The following is a 16,371-nucleotide window of genomic DNA, read 5'->3' on the forward strand; positions in this document are numbered from 1 at the left end:
AGCTTTGTTAATTGCCATTCCTTTTGAAACACTGGAATACGTAAGCAGTGTCTGCCAGAAGAGTGGGGAAATATTTCTGAATTTCTGTGGTAACAATGGGGACCATGTTAGCAAACACCACTTAGGGTTCTTCAGTGGAAAATTGTCTGGAATTGGCTTCATTTTTTTACAACTTGATCTTACCATGAGCTCTCAGGCCCACAAAAAGTACCATACCTCTTGGGGTTTTGTGGTTGAGATGACTTTTGAGGTATTAGAAAGTTGGTTTTTTTTAGCTTTGCGACTGAAGAAGAAGTTGAGATTCGTTGGTTTTGCTTTTTAAGGTTGTTTTTTTTTATTTTATTTTTATTTATTACGTTTTTTCTTTGACTTGTTGAGGTTTGTTTGGTGGGTTGGGTTATGGCACACTGCTGTTGGGGTGGTGTTAACTTTTTATACTAAGAATTATGTGTATTTTATTTACAATAATTTTCTAATATTTATTACTTATGTTAGTTTGTTTCTATTCTAAATTAATTCAAACGTGTTACTATTACAGCAGAAGATGGAGGACAAGAAGAAGGAGAAGAAGGATAGGACACACTTTTCTTTTTTTATTTTGTTTTTTGAACTTCTATTTTAAAATTTTAAAATTCTACTCTTTTACTTTGTGACAAATTCACTATCATTCTACTCAAACTTTTGTGGCTTGTAAATCTTCACACAAAGTTGACAATTTTTTCTATGGACTAAAATCAAAGGCACAGGTGTTTTTGACTCTGTGCCAGGGTCTCTGAGCTCCTTGCCAGGGTCTCGAATCACCCAGGGCAGTCAGAGGAATGTTCTGGGTCTTGACACACACCCAAGTCCCAGAATTCTGGGGAAGCAGAAGAATGGAAGATTTTGTTTAAAACAAAAAGACAGCATGGAGAAAAACAAAATTTGGTTTCACATAAGGGCTCCAGGAACAAAAACTCACAAACCAAATTGCAGCTGTGCCCAGAGCAGCAGAGGCAGGAGATGGGATGGGGTGGGGATTTCAGCAGATGTTCCATCCCTATAGAAACGACTGAGGAGTCCCCACCTGAATTTCAGGTGCTGGTGCCAGAGGCTCAGCCAAATGCTGCCACCATCACAGGGTTTGCCCCATGAGGAATGTCTGCACGCCACAGGGCTCTGCTCTGGCTCTGGGAGAGGCTGACCAGAGGACCCCAGAGGTCCCTCCCAGCCTGAATGACCACCCAGCCCTGCCTGCCAGACCTCCAGCCCAGCCCTCACCACCTCTGCTGCAGCAAGGGGAAGCCCACACAGCCCCAGAGACACTCTGCTGCCTTCCTCCACACTTCAGCACATCCTCTTTGCTGCCAAACTCACAACCCTCTCCCACTCGGTAGGGATCTCAAGGTGGAATGGGAGCTGCAATCCTGGGATGCTGCTCCCAGTGAAGCCACACAGCGCTCCCGGGGCGTGGCCAGCTGCTCCCTGGCTTTTTCCCTCCTTAGATTACTTTGTTCCTGCCTGTGGATGATGTCCATGAGTAAGGCTGCAGCTGCAAGCCGTGGGGATTGCACACAACACCCCTCACAGATATGTATTTTCCCCTCTCAGTGTACACACGTCTGTCCAAACTACAGGGCTGGTTTGTGAGTCAGCGCTGGGGGCAGAGGTCACCTCCAGCTCATGCTGTAAATCCTCACCTGCCTCCAGCACCTTTTCCTCCTGGAGTCTGATCTCCCCACCTCCTTTTCCTACTGACATCACCTCCTGTGTGCCACAGACACCAACAGCAGCACGGCTGTGACCTGGCTGACTGTGACCTCTGCCACCCTGGTGCCAGCCCTGAGCTTCCCACTCTTTCTAGATTTTTTTTTCCCTGTTATTTTTCATCGTAAATGAATTCAAACTTTCTGGAATCAGTAAGAAGTTTAGATTGGTGTTAGAACATTGGTTGCCCAGAGCAGCTGTGGATTCCCCATCCGTGGAGCTGTTCAAGACCTGGCAGGATGGGAATCAGCAAACTGAAGTAGTGGAAGGTGTCCCTGCCCATGGCAGGGGATAGAACGAGATGATCTTAAAGGTCCCTTCCAGCCCGAACTATTCAATTATTTCATGTTTCTAAGCCATGAAATGAATCTAAGCTTCAGAGATTTCATGTTTCTAAACTATTCGATGATTTCTAAGCCATGAAACAAATCTTAAGTTTCAGAGTTTTCATGTTTCCAAACTATTCAATGATTTCATGTTTCTAAGCCATGAAACAGATCTAAGTTTCAGAGATTTCATGTTTCCAAACTATTCAATGATTTCATGTTTCTAAACCATGAAACGAATCTTAAGTTTCAGAGATTTCATGTTTCTAAACTACTCAATAATTTCATGTTTCTAATATTTTACAGCCTGAAAAGAAAAAAAAAGTCTTCACTCATTAATCTATGCCTCACCTCTGCCAAATGAAGAGGTGGAGAGCAAATGCATTTTCCAGTCTGGCAATATGAAGTCTGCCCACTTCTGTATGTCAAACAGCTGAATTTGAAAAACACTATGATTCACAGTGTCAAAAAATAAGTTATCAGAATCAGAGATTAGGCTAGAAGAGGACATGCTCCATCAGGCTCCTCCCTGCATCACTCAGAGCACAGGTCCTGGCACTGCTGTGTCTCTGCTATCGCTGCCATCTCTGAGACATTTCAGGTCTTGCCCAACGCCCACGTGGGGCCCAACCTGTCCCCGCCACCCTTTGGCCAAAGCTCCTGGCTGTACTTCCCTCATTCACCTTGTTTTGTGTTTCTCTCCCTCTGTTTTCTGCTTAGACCTTCAGTTTTCACAGAATCCCTGAGGCTGGAAAAGCCCTCCCAGCCCATGGAGTCCCAGCTGTGCCCGGTGCCCAAATTATCAAATGTTAGGCCCAAGAGACTGAGGAAAGGAGCAAGACTTGAAGCAGGCTGGTCTCATGGTTGGTAAAACTTGAACCATCAGAGAAGAAAGAAGGAGTCAAAACCTACACTATTGAAAATACACCTTTTCATAGAAATTGGTGATGCGCTTTTTGGTTTGCAGCTTGCTTTCTGCCCACAGCAGCTGTGGCTGGCAGTGTCCAAGGCCAGGCTGGGGCTTGGAGCAGCCTGGGGTAGTGGAAGGTGTCCCTGTCCATGGCCTCCCTTTCCATGGGCAAATTGCTGCTGCTGGCCCAGCTGAGCCTGCCCTGGCCCAGCCTGAGGCCGTTCCCTCTGCTCCTGTCCCTGTGCCCTGGGAGCAGAGCCCGACCCCCCCGGCTGTGCCCTCCTGGCAGGGACTTGTGCAGAGCCACAAGGGCCCCTGAGCCTCCTTTGCTCCAGCCTCAGCCCCTTCCCAGCTCCCTCCGGGATTCTCCAGCCCCTTCCCAGCTCCCTCAGCTTCTCCTCCTTACAGGGTGTGATTCACCCTTTAGACTCTTCCCACCCTTCCCCAGCTTTTGGAGTTACCCTAACTCACATCAGTCATTTTTTCTCTCTACATTTCCTGGCTTTTTAGGTCTGTTTGTCTATAGTGGTGTGTTGGAATTATTATTGTTTCTTTCTTGCTGCCACAACTGGAAATCCCTGCTCTATCTTACCATTTTAAACTTGGGCTACTGCAAATTCCTGCTTTATTTTCATGATCCTACTTCTGCCAGAACCTCAAGGAATCCAAATTATTCAGACTAATTAGGTGCTGTTAAATACAATTTTATTTGATTTTCTTCCTTTTTGTTCAGACTTGCAGAGGAGATGCACAGAAAAGTTAGCTTTGCAAACCAGTTTCTGTTTAGTCACAGGTGTGTACAGTGTGCCACAATTTGAATCTAAATGAGCCATGCTTGTCCTGTGGGTGGATTACAACTTACAAAAAACATCTTTTTAAAGGAGGTTGAGTAAAGGTACCAAGTCACCATAATGAATAAACAAATACACCTTGAAATTCCACCCAAGGGGACTTTGTAAGGGAAAATTCCTTTCCTGAGTCACATTCTGATCAAAGGAAACCCAGGAAATCTTTCTGACAGCAGGTACCCTGTTCTCTCCACTGATGGTGCTGGACAAGGGAACCCCATAGAAATGCATGTCAGCAAAATTATCTTTTATCAGAGAGGCAGATCCTGGATTCAGGAAAACATTATCCCAGCTAAACCTTATAAGGGACGTTTGGTGGATGCTTTTTGATGCCATTTCACAGGTGTTTCTGGCTGCTGCTGCTGGTTCAAGTTGAGTGACCCATCCAGCAAATGGAATGGAGCAAATCTTGCCCTATAGGAGGACATGGCCTCCTTCCATTGCCTTTGAAGTGAGCCTGGAGTGGATGAGCTGGACACTCTCATGGTGTGAATGTGTGAATCTTCCCTCTTCTCCTAAAACAGATGGCCATAAAGGCCTTGGAACAGGTTGCCCAGAGAAATTGTGGCTGCTCCATCCTTGGAAGTGTTCAAGGCCAGCTGGGACAGGGCTTGGAGCAACCTGGACTAGTGAGAGGTGTCCCTGCCCACAGTTTGGATCTCGATGGTCTTTAATGTCTGTTCCTACCCAAACCATTCTGTGATTCCACAGGAAAAAGTCTTGAATGCACATTTTTTTGTGTGTTAGTTACTATTTTCCCTCTGTTAGTCACATATTTGCTCATTTCAGGAAGACAGGACTGCAGTCAAGGTCTGTTATTTTTCGACTGCAGGCACCAAAGGCAGCCTGAAGCTCTCCTCTTTTCAGAGTAAATATTTTCAGCATATGGAAGGAAAGGCTGCCAAGGGAAGGGAGCATTAGCTGAGCTGCCTCTCTGAATGGGCTGACAAATACCTCCAGGTCCCTCATTCCTCACCTCCCGGGGTTGGCTCTGGCAGCCTCCACTCCAGAGCAATCCCAAAGCCGAGGAAACCACGTGCTGGGCTGAGGTGAGCCCAAGGTTGGCTCTGTCAGTCAGAGAGCAGGAGCACGGTGCCAGCAGCACTCACACAATTATCTGGCTCAGGTTTTGAAACCTCTGCTCAACAGTGATGATTCAGCAGTTGATTGCTGTTCATTTACTGGAAACTGCTTCTCATCACTCAGAAGGAAAAACAACTGGAAAGAGTTTCACTCACTTTTACAGTAGGCAAGACAACTATGGTTGACTGCAAACTTAAAAAAAAAAAAACAACGTGAACTGGAAAGCTCCAAACTCAGAACAATTTTTTTACCTTCAGCAACCATTTGATTTTCATGTTAATATAACGTTCCTTTTATTTGCTTTCTGTTTTCTTGGCCTTCTGGTTGCACAGTTCCCATTTTTCTCTGATCTCATCAAGACCAGAAACTTCAGAGTACATACAGCCCACCCCCACAGATACAAACACACAAAAAATTTCTTCCTATAACTGGGAACTGAGCACTACAAGGGAAAAATTTGCACTTTTGCAAGATCCTAGAGAATTCTCAAGAGTTCCTGTTGTGCCTGGCATCCCAGCCAACATGTCAAGGACTAATTTGAGACCCTCCAGAGCAAAAACCACAAGTGGCTGGCACCTGTGGAAACAATTTTTAACTGGAGCTGCCACACACAGCCCATGGGAATTCAGGAATATGCAAAGTCCAGCCCTGAGTTGGACTAAATCACTTTGTAATTTTACATGGTCACATCCCTGGGGTCACATTAGTGGTGTCCAGTCCTGGAAGTGCCACACTGAAGAGAAGTGGCTTGATCTGGTACCTTCACCACAATATTTGGATGTATCACCTGTCCACTGAAAGCCTGGCACCTGCCAGGAGAGTCTGCCCACAACATTTGACACAGTTTGCTCTCTGGGGACTTAACCAGTGGTTGGGAGCTCTGGGTGTCATTTTACAGGAGCACTTTACAGTGATGCATTTTCATAGTTCCATGTTGCTGCAGTGACTTCAAAGTAGCCCAGTGTGGTGTTGTGAGGTCTCCAGGACGAGGTGAGAGATGAGAATTTGGCTCCATGTTCTCAGAAGGCTGATTTATTATTTTATTATAATAATATAATATTTATTATTAGTTATAATATGATATATTTTATTAAAAGGAATTATATACTAAAACTATGCTAAAGAAAAAGGATACATCAGAAGGGTAGAAAAGAATGAATAATAAAAACCCGTGACAGACTCAGAAAGTCCAACACAGCTGGCTGTGATTGGCCATTAAATTAAAACAATTCACATGCTGGGTAAACAATTCTCCAAATCACATTCCAAAACAGCAAAACATGGAGAAGCTGAAGCTTCTCAGCTTCCCAGGAGAAGAAATCCTGGTGAGGGGATTTTTCATAAAATATCACGGTGACAAGCCCAAAGCCCATTTGATAACTCAGACAAAAAAGTGAAGAAAATATTTGTGAAAAATCCTGTTGCTTCAAGTCTTTCTGGCCAGCTCATCTGAATTCAGGTGCCAGCTACCAGGTACAAACATCTTTCACTATAACTGGTAAAAATGACAGCAGCTACCCCAGCCTCACCCTGCTTGCTCTGCCACCAGCCCGGCCATGCCTGGAGCCTGACACAGCGATGTCCTGTATAACCACATTTCTCCTCACAGAGATAAGCAAGGCACAACTTCCCAAGGATATTCTGGGATTCACATTCTCTGAACCTCAGAGAAAGGAAAAACAAATCTTATCTCATTTGCTGTGCCTGTGGTTGTGCAAAAGCAGAATGCAATATGGAGATTGTTTACCCAAAGTGATGGGGTTTTGTTTCCTTGGCCTTTCAGGGCCGGGTGTGTGTGTGTGAGTTGGGACTGTTGGGTGACAGCCACGAGATTCTGTGCAGTTGAGTGCTTGGTAGATTCAGTTTAGATGTAATGTAATATAGATGTAATATAATATAGAATAATATAGTATAATAAAGTAATTAATTAGCCTTCTGATATCAATGGAGTCAGATGCATCATTCCTCCCGGACGTGGGGCAAAAATATCACAAATAGTCCTGGAAGATGACACAATGCCAAGGAGGGCCCAACCACTGCAGCTGATTGAAATCCACATTTCCACTGATTGAAATTATCAACATTTCTACTGCTGATCAAAATCCACATTTCCAGGGTTGGTGTCTTGTTGCTTGGTTTGGTTTTGCTCCCCTCCTGAGCTCACATTTACATTTACATGGCAAAGCAAGGCCAGCAGTGCTGCTCATCACAACATCCTGCTGCACACAGTGGCCTCATCACGTCACCTTTGCCACCCCAGCAGTGCAGCCTGCCAGCCAAGGCTGGACAGGCACTGCAGCATGTTTTCCAGGGCAAGCACGTGCCTAAAAAACTTCCACTCCATAGGGGTTGTTCCATGTAACCTGCCTGGCTCGGTGACACTTCAGGCCACATCCTGCTATGGGCAGTGTGAGATGTTTTTATCAGGTGTGTAATGGTGGCTAATGAAGAATTAACAATTAAGCAGTGGGAGTTGCAGCAGACCATCCCACTTAGGTGATAGCATCTTGGCAAAGGGAGCATCCCAGAGGGATCACTCACAGCCACTCTCAGCCTGTCTCTGTCACCAAGACACAAAACTCTGCTCAGCTCACTCCTTCCAGGCTGAGGGAAGCTTTGTCACCTGTTAAATAGTTTGTCACAATAAATATAGTTTGTCACCTGTGGCAGGTGGAGTGGGCAGCCCTGAGAATCCTCTGAGGCTGTAGCACCTTCTTTCAGCCAGGTCTTATAAATTCTTGGAGGTTTATATTACACCCAAGATAGCCCAGCTACTTTTGGAGGCATAAAATCAGCAGGATGGCTTCTGTTGTAAGTGTTGGAAACAAAAAGGTTTAATAAAAGGCAAAATAACAAACAGAGAAAAACTAAGCCAGGTGCAAGAGGTTTTTGCTCTTGGTAAAGCACTTCACAAAAGTGATTAGTTTGTTTGTTCACTTTATTTTCTAATAAATTGCCCAAACAAAACTTTTTGGCTCCTGTCTAATTAGCTGTCCTTAAGTTTGAAGTGAAGTCTCCTAAGCCTATGAAATGCCTTTTCACCTAATCAAAGAAAGAAACTTCTAAGCTTCTTTCCTTTTTAAGAAATCAAAAAATAGTTTTGTCACTCCATGAACAAAAAGCACATTGCTACACATCTCCATGGGTTCAGTCATGGATTCCACAGCTTCAGACCCACCCCTGGCTGCCACAACGTCATTCACACATTCCTTAAAAAAAATGTGGATTCATCAATGTACATAACAAATCCCTGCTTTTTTTTTGCCTTTTTTTTTCGCCTTTTTTTTTCCTATCTGTTTGCATATATTTGGAAATCTTGCCACACATTCAACAATAGGTGCAATGACAAGAGTGGTTTGTGCCTGAATCCTCATCTGCTTTTACATATTTCTCCCAGTGTCTTCACAACTGCTGAACTCCTCTCTGGTCAGATGTATCCCACCCCCTTAAAAATTAATGAAATTGGAGAAGTGTTTTTAGAAATATCTGTTTTCTCGTGGTGGGCAGAGTGGTCTTTCTATCCCTTTACAAATTTCCTTTATATTCTTTTATATATTATGTTTATATCTATTATTCCTGGTAAATTTTGAACCTCTTGGAAATCTGTTTGCATCCTCTCAGTGGATTCTGCTCGTGCAAGCTCAGGATCCAGGTGGGTTTTGGGATGCAGTTTGTGAGTGTGAGTTCCCAGAGCTCCTGAAGAGAACTTTTATTTATGGGGCACCTATAGACACCCCAGTCCTGCCTGGGGAAGGGAAAAGCCCAGCCCAGCATCCCCCCTCCTGCTCTCAGCCCTGCACACACGTGGGGCTTCTTTCCATCCTCCCTCTTATGGGAAATGTAGAAAATATTTTGTAGATTGTAGAAAATTTTAAAAATTTTTAGAAAAATTTTTAAAAATATACAGGGTTTATATAGTATATATGTGTATGCAGTACGTATTTGCATTTTTATTATAATTTGTTAAGATGACAGAAAAACTGAAAGTTCAAGAATTTTATTATTGGTTTTGTTTATAATTAGAAAGTTTTGGTTTTGTTGTGAAGTACCAGTAACTTTTGTCGGAATGTATTTGTGGTAAAAGTTTTTTTTTAAATATATTAATTTGGAAGCTGTTAGTTTATATTGTGGTTTTGGGAGTAAGAAATTGGGATTGTTTGGGATATGGTTGGTGATTGTATAGATTATGTTTGGTTTAGGGTTTTTTTAGGTACTTTTTATATTTAATTGGTAATGTAAGTAACTATAAGGTGAAGTAAAGTCTATTTTGTAGGACTTTGTGTCTTATTTTAGTCTAATTAGGTTTTTTTTTTAATTAAAAGAAGGTAAAGTTTTTTGGTTTTGTGGGACTAATACATAGTAGTTTAACTTTTTCTTTAGAACTATTGGAATCTTTACTGGTTTTTTTCTCTTACAGACCTGTAAATTATAGGTTATCTCACCCTTGTATGTATTGTCTCACCCTTCAAATGAGGCTGAAATGGAATAAAAGTTTTTTAAACACCTCTCAGTTGCTTCATCTCTGGGTTAAAAAAGGGCTTCATCTGGGTTAAGAAATGGCTTAATCTGGGTTAAAATGGGGCTTAATCTGGGTTTAAAAAGGGGTTTAATCTGTGTTTAAAAAGGGCTTAATCTGGGTTAAAAAGGACACTTCTCCCTCAGGTTCTCCATTCCCCTCATGCCTGGTGCCTCCTCATCCCCACTGCTGATCCCTGAGGAGGAATTCTACTTTTCCAGACGTGTACATCTGCCTCCCTGCTCATCCCCATAGTTTTCCTTCCCCCTCCACACCTCTGGGTCCGAGTCCCAACCACCTTTGGTTCAAGGGGCCTGAGGAGCTCCAGCAGATTAATTCAGCTCTCAGTCCCAGCTGCTGGCTCCCTCCTGTGTTACGTGGTTTCCTATGGAATGTATCTCACCTCAATAATTTGGTCAGCTAAGAAGGTTCAAGTCTTAGCTCAAAATTCTCCTTCAAATCAACAGATAGTTGTCTAGGGCTGGAAGGATGGCCAGGCCCCTGGGATGCCCATTTCTCCCTGTGCTTGGCAGTGAGCTTGGTGACTGCTGGAACACATCTGGATCACTATCAGTTTCTCTGGGTCTGGATTGAAGGCACTTGAGATGGTATTTCATGTTATGACTCAGGTGTTTATTGTTTCTTATCACTGTAACAGCCTCACAACCATGAGTTGTGCAGCCTTTCATTAGCAAGGCACAAAATGGCCAACAATCTCTTGTTACAAGGTCTTTTAAGACTAAACTATCTAATTAAGAAATGACATTTAGATTATTTTCCCTTTTAACCCAATAACCAATCCTTCAAAGCCTGCAAATGCAGACTTCTCTGTCCAATTACAAAACATCACTTAAACGATGAAGAAGAAGGAAGAAGCAGGTGAAAAAGGAAGAAATAGGTGAAGAAGAACAATTTGCCTATGCTTTAAACTTCTATCTTGCTTCATATTTATTACTATATTCTAAAACCCCAAATTTTAAGTTTTCCACCCTGTGATATTACACACTTCTAACTAAGTACACAGTCATAATCTTAGTGCTATTAATTAATTTTGGAAGCCTTTTCCATAGTCTCAGGTCAGTTGCAGTGTTCTCTTGTGAGTCTGTGCCTTTCAGCACAGAAAGTTTAAAATTCCCAGCATCCAGGATTCCAACAGGTCACCACTCTTCTCAAAAACCACCCCTTGCCACCATCTCCCCGGATCTCTGGCCTGCTGCTGGACCTGCCTCCAGAGTTAACCCTTCCCTCCCATCACTGCCTTGCAATCTCTTTCTTCCCTTATCCTATTTTCCTTGCCTCACTCACCCCAGGCTGTAATTACATTACTCACGGTGGGTCAAGCAAGTGTGATGTCACAGGGTTGGTAAAAACACTGGCCAAATTCACCCCTTGCTGAGCCAGTAGGATCTGAATTTTGGCCCCAAGCCCATGAGCAGGCACATAGCTGTTTAATTGCACCCCTGAGTCGTGGTGTGACCTGCTCTGGGACTGTGCCCATGTGTGATGGGCAGCACGTGTCACACAGCCAGGGCCCCAAAAAGACCCTTTTCATAAAGATCCTCTCCAGCTGTGCCTGGCCCTGGAACTCTGTTCCATCCCAGATCAGGCTCTGCTCTCACAGACAGGGAAAACAGGAAAGGGTCTTGTGGCCCCAAACCCTGGGCAGGCTCAGGGAACGTCAAAATGAGAAAGAAGCAGAGAGCACAGATATAAAATAAAAATAATCTGGTGGAAGGCTCCCTGTCCATAGCAAGGGGGTGGAACTAGGTGGTCTTTAAGGTCCCTTCCAACCCAAACCACCCCATGATCCTGTGAAAATCCAGCAGCCAGAGTTCTCTCAGTCCCATTTTGGTGCAAAAGTGTCCCACACAAGGCACAAAAAGTGAATCCCAGTGCGTGTCCCTGTGCATTAACATTCATCCATCCCCACAGTTATTAGCCAGGCCTGAGCTGTAACATTTTATGGCTTTTAGGACCTCTCACTTAACGGTATCTCCTGTGAACTCATTCACTCAGCAACAAACTGTTAATATTGTACAAACTCTGCAGGCAGAGAGCACCAGGTTTGCACACAAACCATCGGGAAGCTGAGGCAGGGTTAAAAACTGCTCAGGGCAGGTGCCCCACTGAGCCCCAAGACAGCTGAGTGAGGTTTAAGTGAGAGCCAAAGCACACAACAGAATCTTTCCCCTTTTCCTCATCCCAAAGCATGGCTCTTCCTATTTCTACAGAGTTTTGAAAGTTTTTGCTTTTGTAAGAATTCAGTCCAGATCTGGTCTGCTTAGTCAAAGATCTTCCTCGGGTGAAATAAGCCTTGGATCAAGCCTCAGGAGAAGGGATTTTTGTGGATTATTTATTTTTGATCCTTTTGTGTGTGGACCACAATTTTAAAAAATAATAATACAGGAATAGCACAGCAGAGATGATATTTCCCTAGAAAAGGACCCAGCATTTTTATTTTGGGGCAAAGATTCAGAAGTTCTCCAGCAGGTAAAAATGGCTTTTCCAAGAAAAAGCTTGTCAGATTCAGATCATTTAGCCATATATGCCCAATTTTTTTCTTTTTTTTTTCTGTACACTTTGTTTTTAACTGAAGTAAAGCCATGAATGCATGCCAGCCCTTTATCTTTCCAAAAAAGGGGGAGAAACTTAGTCACAATATATCCATCATTCCCAATTCCTCCAACAGCCTGAAAACATCAAGGAAAAGGCCCAGTCTAATGAAAGAAAAAAAAAAAAGGGGCAACTTTATTTGGAAAAAAATAGTAAGTCACCAAGCTTCCATATGTTTACCATAAAAATAACCTAGACTCCACCTTGGGGTGTATAAAAATACAGGCTACAGATTGTGTATTTTGGCATTAGTTAAAAAATGCCTTTGTAAACATGCCCTATTAAAATTTAACTGCAGCTTTTATCATTGACTCAAGTAACATATGAAAGGGCTTGAACACTTATCACAAAAGCAGTTGTTTTATCAGGGCTTAGTAATAGCAGTGATGGATTGTGCAATTTGCAGGGCATGCCTGGTTTACAATTGCAGATGTGCTGGTAAGTACTATCATATACATCTGTAAAGTCTCCTTTAAAGTGTATCCAGAAACATTAACACCTATTAAAAAAAAGGAAAAAAAAAGGTTATAGGAGCAGAAGACTTTTCAATCCTGCAGATAAGACTTAAATTAACACCAGAGGCTTGTGTCCAGATTTTTGGCCAAGAGAGGGACGTGCAGGTGGTGCTTTTTAGTGGTTGCTGGGATTAAATTAGGACAAATAACCCCAGATAGCTCCAGATTGAGGCTCGGTGTCACGTCTTGGCCGTAGTTTTTACAGTATCAAAATAAATGTTGTAAGAGCCCATCCGACTCATCGAGCTGTCGTGTCTGGGCTCTCCCCACTCGGTTTGGATTTTAATGAGCCAGAGAGGCTTGATCTTCTTAAGAAGTAGCTTATATGACTCACTAATTTTGCATTAGCCCAGAAATTGCCTGGCTAAGCACTCGTGCCACCCACGGGCCTGTGGCAAATCCTTGGCATCCCTCCGTGCCAAGTGACAACCCAAGATCAAGCGGGAGCAGCAATGAGCTCACTTGGACCCTGCACTTGTACCAGAAATTCCTTCAGCAGACACATTCTAAACTTTACAAAGTAGTCACTGTTCCTGCCCCAAAAAGAGGGAGAGTTTTGATGAAAGAATGACATTAAACCATCACTGCTGCCAAAGAACAGCCGAGGAGCTGCCTGGTTGCTCTGCTGGGGAAGCAGGAGCTGAGTGAGCCCAACACATCTCGGGTCTGAGGAGCACACAGAGGATCAGGCTGGTGTGAGAATGATGCCTTGTGAAGACACTAGACAGAGCTAAAGAATAAAGCAGGGATTTATGAAAAGGCCTCCATGGAGCCACCTTGGGCAGCACCAGAGCCCAGCCAGGGCTGCACCCAAGATGAACCAAAATGGCCCCAAAATGCACGGCCGGGCACGGGGTCTGTCCCTGGGATCAGTTCTGCTCCATTTGCACCTTGCAGTTCATTGTCCCATTCCAGCTTCAGCCCAGGCAGTCCCACCCTGCTTGTTTTTCTCTCTGCAGCCCACGGTGTTTGTGCTCCTGGGCTGAGATTTGGATCATTTGTCCTTGGTGCCCAGCTGGAGCAGGAATTGTTTTGTCTCCCTGCTCTGTGCACAGAGCTCAGCATCCCATAATATGAAGCCCAGACCCACACACTAAAGCAGCACAGAACCTGAAAAATAGAAAAGCTCAAACCTGAGGCATCAAGAACAGCATGGCAGGGTGGCAGGAGGGGCTCACAGCCAGTGTCACACCAGGGGTCACCTTGCAGCAGCATCATGGTGTATTTACGCAGGAACAAGACACCAATGGGTGCAGGCACCAAGAGGTTTCCTCCTTCAGCTTTTTGGAGGTTGCTCTGTTGTGTTAAAAAAAAATGGGGCTGCTATATATTTTTAAAATTGAGGATTTTCTGTATTTTGACTGTATTGCCTGGAAATTCCTCATAGGAAGGTCTGCAATTGCACATAAAAACAATAAATGCCTTTTTGTGCTTTTGAGTGGAAAAGTTTTCATGATCACAAAGGAGGAGAAAGCAGGAGGAAAGTTCAGAAGATCTGCAGGTGGACAGCACAAAACCTCCTTTGACTTGAGGGGCAAAGACAGTTGCTCAATAAACACTCCACTGTTTTTCTGTTTTTGGGAATGGGGTTTGGTGGGCTTTTTTTTAAATGAGTGTGAGACTGGGAATTCAAAGGATTATATTCAGCACGGTTTAGTCTCAGTAGAACACATATTCCAAGACCTGCACACATTGCCAAATGTTCCAGTCCATTTCACAGGACTCGAATATATCACTTCTGTTGTTGTTTCTGTTGCAGGAAAAAAATCCCCTGGATGCAGGACAATGTTTGATTTTGCATCAAAGCAGATACTGGCAGTATGTGGATTAACTAATTGCCTCTGTTTACACAAGGCGAAGTTTATTTTGGTGGGGGATGAAAATGACTGGAAAATATGAGTCAGATATTTCATCTCTTCTTTCCCCAAGTGCCAGGCACACGTGCTAACAATATCCCCCAGCCATTCATCACACCTTCTGTTTGCTGTGCCTGTACCCCATGGAAGGAGGTTGTTCCCTGTGCCAAGCTGGGAATATGAATTCTAGACATTTGTGATCCAGAAGAGTATGTTTGGGTTTGGGTTTTTTCCCCCTTCTTTTCTTGGAGCTGGAAAAACAGGACGTTGTGTTCATGCCAGATTATTTTTGGAAGTCATTAATGTACCGATGGGTTCAAAGAGAAAAAATAGAAATTTCAGTTAGATATACAAAAGGAATTGTTCCCTGGCAGGGTGGGCAGGGGCTGGGATGGAATTCCCAGAGCAGCTGGGGCTGCCCCTGGATCCCTGGCAGTGCCCAAGACCAGGTTGGAGCAGCCTGGCACAGTGGAAGGTGTCCCTGCCATGGCAGGGATGGCCCTGGATGGGCTTTGAGGTCCCTTCCCACCCAAACCATTCTGTGATTCTGTGATTCTGGGAAAGGGAATACTATCCAGCAGGCCACGCTGATGAAAAGCTTTCAAGTGGCAAAGAGCCAGTGGGATGTCTCAGCTCTGTGATTGCAGGAGGGTGTCTCCAGTCAGCACAACGCCACCAAATCCATGGCAGAGTGGCCCCACAAGGCCACTTGGGGTAACCTGTGTTTGCACTTTAATATCTGCTCTGCTTTATCAGTGCATTTTACAGCCACTGCTGGTAACTCAGTTATATTGCTGGCCTGAGGTACCTCTGAACTCCAAGGCTGTTGCCATGCACAAAAAAAAAAAACAAACACCCGAGGCAGGTGGAAGAGAGAGCATGGGGAGGAGCCTGGAGTAATTCTGGTCATGGAATCATTCTGAAGAACACCCCAGGTAAAGCAGCCTGCTCAGGGGTGCAAGGAACAAACCCCAGTGACAGCCTTAACCAGTCCACAGGGCTGTCCCCTCATTCTCCAGGTGACACTGAGACCACTCCTGAGGGCATTTTCAGGGGCACCTTTTTCCCCATCAGCAGTGAGGGGCACTCAGGAGTTGCAGGCTGCTCCTGCCCATGAAGACCTGGCCCTCAGCAATGCCCTGGGGGCTCTCTCCTCATGCTCAGGCACAGCAGAAACAAGGCAACCCTGTTTTGCAAGGCTGCAGGGGAGAGAGCTGAGCTGTGCAAGCAGAGGTTTCACCCTCAGCACCACAAAATGAGAACTGATTTTTTTTTCTGCTGCTGCTGTAGGTGTGACTTCCAGCAAAACTTAAATCTTGCTGTGGTCTGGTTTATTCTGCCTGTGCACCTCCTGGCACTGCTCATTTGGATACCACCTTTAATGTTTCCTCTGTGTCAAAGCACCAGCACCCTCAGCAGGGGCATGTTTCAGGGGGTTTTATTTTCTCAAAGAGCATTTTGGGGAGCATTTTGGCACACTTTTACATGGGAGATGCTGTAAATTCAAGGAGCAAACAACACATATTCATAAAGCTCTGATGACTGCAGAGAAGATCTGAGACATTCATGCTTTCCTCTTCTCCCATGGCCATGAAGAGAACCTGCTGGCTTTGCTGGGAGCAGACAGGTCCCTCCCCAAGGACATTATGCAGTCAATTGGTGGCAAAAAATCCTGTTTCAGCTGTGTGCTTACACAGATTCAGGGGAAAAGGTGTTTTCCTGCATGGGCATCCTGGTCCTGAGTCACTCTCCTTATGTTCCCTACCACTTTTTATCCCAGATGCAGGCAGGGTCCCAGCCTTTGTCTCTCTTTCTGGGTTTGCATTTCTAAGCTGGGGATTATGAACATTGTGAGGGTTATGAACAGGTAACAGAAGAGGATCTCTTGTACCACACATCGCAAAGGGAAAGCAGCGTCATTGGGCCAGAGAGCGACCACTTCTCCTCAAATCAGCCCAATT

At 44.4% G+C, this 16,371-nt stretch overlaps 1 protein-coding gene across 1 annotated transcript in view; it reads left to right on the forward strand.

Moving 5' to 3' along the window:
* ETS2 (ETS proto-oncogene 2, transcription factor) overlaps positions 1-16,371 on the forward strand; it is a 127,848-nt gene that overhangs the window by 40,454 nt on the left and 71,023 nt on the right. The gene's annotated exons all lie outside the window — the stretch shown is intronic.

The sequence above is a fragment of the Geospiza fortis genome, unplaced genomic scaffold (genome assembly GCF_000277835.1).
Source record: "Geospiza fortis unplaced genomic scaffold, GeoFor_1.0 scaffold302, whole genome shotgun sequence".
Classification (NCBI taxonomy): domain Eukaryota; kingdom Metazoa; phylum Chordata; class Aves; order Passeriformes; family Thraupidae; genus Geospiza; species Geospiza fortis.